The sequence below is a fragment of the Artemia franciscana genome, chromosome 18 (genome assembly GCF_032884065.1).
Source record: "Artemia franciscana chromosome 18, ASM3288406v1, whole genome shotgun sequence".
Classification (NCBI taxonomy): domain Eukaryota; kingdom Metazoa; phylum Arthropoda; class Branchiopoda; order Anostraca; family Artemiidae; genus Artemia; species Artemia franciscana.
The window spans coordinates 28,182,510-28,185,749 of NC_088880.1; positions in this window are offsets into that span (position 1 = coordinate 28,182,510).

Consider the following 3,240-nt stretch of genomic DNA (forward strand, 5'->3'; position numbering starts at 1 on the left):
TTGCTTTTGATATTATTAATTAAAAGACAAAAATAATTAAGATAAAAGTGAGAACACGCTTGAAATCTAAAATGAGCATTAAAAAATATATCATATAATGCTTAATTTAGGCATGCCTTTTTGGAGTGTTTTTAGAACATCAGATAAAAGAGCTTGTCGATCAATTTTCTTTTGGTACGATGAGTTCCTACTGGGCGTACCGATGTGGGCCAAAAACCGGCGTATGGTTTCTGTATATGGAATTGTTGATCCGAATGTTGTTGCCGGGGAGTGTAGATTACAGTTCGAACAGAGTTTGGATACCTCAAATAATTTATTTAGTGACTTTTTATAATTGTTATTTCTTATTGATATGTTGCCTTTTGTTTCTTTTATTATTTTTTTTCCTTTTTCTTTTTATTCCATTTTGACACCATTGTTTGTTCATTGTGTAAATAAAGTTTAATTCATTCATTCATTCATTAAATCCTTGAGAAAAAAAAAAACAAAAAAACCTTCAGATCGTTATTTTTGTCTAACCTGTGATATTTTCAAATTATGACAGTTTCTTAGGGAAATTATAAAATAAACATCTGGGTTAAAAATAATCTCAAAACTTACTTGACGGTCTTTTTTTTTACAATAACAACAAATAATTCTTGTTTTAATTTTCTTTCTGCTTTTGAACAAAAACCGTTCCTTTCTCTTTCTCAATCAACTGACCTGGAGTGGGGCCTGAATAATGTTTATGCATTTGTTTGTTCAAGTTTTCTTTTTATTATTTATTTTTTGGGGGGTAGAAGAGGTCATATATTCGCTAAATAGAATTCAATGACCCTTTTTCTGCTTGAAAATTATGATTTAAGCCAAAATGTAAGCAGAAACTTAAAAACCTGAACCGCACCCGTGCCAAACGGAACAATGGACTTGGGGTAAGAGCCGAATCGACGATCTCTTTTTATAGCCAGTAGTTAAGTTTTATGCTGTATCAAATTTGAGAACAAACCGGTTTTATCTGTCTGTATCAAGAAACAATTAGCTTATGCTCATTGGAATACAAGTAGCGGATGATATAATACATTGGAAATATATAATTTGGCTATAAATTTGTACATTAAGGAGGGAAGTAGGTTAGGTTACCCCCGCCCACCCCTCCAGTATGCAAATATATAGCATAAATTTGGTATTTTTCGTTACGACTGACCTTACTTCACTTCTCGAGTATTGGTTTAATAAATAAGTACCAACCCATTTATTAAAATGTGCCGCACTTTATGTATGGGTGTGCAGAGCTCTCTGACCCTCACCCTATATGGCTCTCTTTACCAGAATAATTTGTTGAATTTTTGACAAATAATCTGGTTTACTAGTACGTAACAAAATTATAACAAATTCATCAAGGACAACGACATCCAAAATTCCTACGAGACGCAAGTGCCAATGGGAAACTCGCCCAGGGCGGAGGGCGAATACTATCAGGATCTTTATTATTACTACGATTTTCATGGATATATTTAATTGTCATTGTTTTACTGAGGGATCATTGCCCCCTTCCCTCCCACTGATATCCGTGCCATGAGTTTCTATATTGAATTTAGAAAAAAGTTAATTAGGGAATGTTTTTCTACACTTCACAGTGTAACTATCAGAGGATATTTTGTGAGTATTTATGCCCTATAGTAAAAATATTCCTCTCTGATTTACATATATTTCCCTATTTTGCATATTTCCACAGTCAAATTATTTGGCAACCAAAAGACACTTTCAACATTGGCATTTGGCAAACTCTGCATAACAGACATTTGTGGCCATATCCATAAATTATGATAACAATACCAACTAATGAAGGTACAAAACCTTTAATTAAAGAAGGCATCTTTAAGAATTTGGGTGAAAAATATGCAGCTATTGCCTATGAACAGCTGCCAAAAGAAAACTATCATCTTATACCTGAGGGATATTTCCCTTTTAAGTAATTTAAAAGAAACACCAAGGTCCTTATTAAAAGAGCTTCTTGCCTTAATGAAATAAAAGAAATCAATATTATAAAATGTTTCAGTAATAAAACATTTATTAAATATGGTATTTAGCCCATACCATATTTAAACTATACAAGGAAAGCAGGGCAGCTTCTGTCTACAACGCAAGGAGACTTTATTACTAAGTAACAAATGAAATAAAAAAACAACAAGTCTTTCAACTGAAAGTAAGGAGCAACTTCAAAACTTAAACAAACAGAAGCTATTACGTATATGACGAGGTAATCACTCTACTTTTGACGCTGAAGTTCTTCGGCACCTTAAAAAACAAAGACTTATTGTTCTAATTAAACTACCCTGAGGTTTCACAAGTCGTTCTTTAAGAATTGGGGCAAAATTTAAACTTTAGCGTAAAGAGCGAGGTGTTGAAAAGGAGGGCAACCATTAATACACTTATAACTCCCGTTTTTTTTTAAATTTTAGTGTTGCTCCTTACTTTCATCTGAGAAAACTTTTTTTGTATTTAATTTCTGATTTTTTTTTAAATAATGCCATGCAGAAAATCCCCCTCCCAAGGAAACATGCTCCCCGTTCAACTTAGTTGAAGGGTTCAAAATTTGCGTCTGTAAGAAAGACCCCTGCCCCAACCTACAGCTTTCAGAGCAAGGGTTGTAACTTATGCCCTGGGGGCATACAAGGTTCTTGTAGAAAGTGTGATCGTATATGCTTAGGAGGGGACTCATTTGATTGGTAATCAGAAGTTCTAATGCCCTATTTAAGAGTCAAAGTGATCATAGCGTGGCTACACATTTCTTGTGGGTAAATCTCCGCAGGTGCAAATTGGGATATGGTACAATTCATTTGACTAGGCTAAATTTCTCTTGAAGTTGTAGCAGCATTGGCCCACAGGCATTTGCAATAAAACTTATCTACACTTTTTGAGATCGCTTCTACTCACAGCCTATATAAACAACAGTTGCGCAAACACTTTTCAAAAGCAACACAATGCTATCGTCGCGACAATAGTGGGCGCTGTGTCAAAACCAGACACTCTTGCGGTTGGAAACCGAATTCCGAAGAGGCTGATAGGTCACAACAGAAATTGCCGTTTTCACTCCCGGAGTAGAGCAAAGATCTTTCCGTGTTGATAGGATGTGGGAATGCCGGAGGTTAACGCCTAATCTAAAGATGTGTGTTGAAATTGAAATCTTTCTATGGGCAAGATACGACTCCACTCAACTAGTGTCTATATAGACAATCTATAACAATGAAACATATCCAG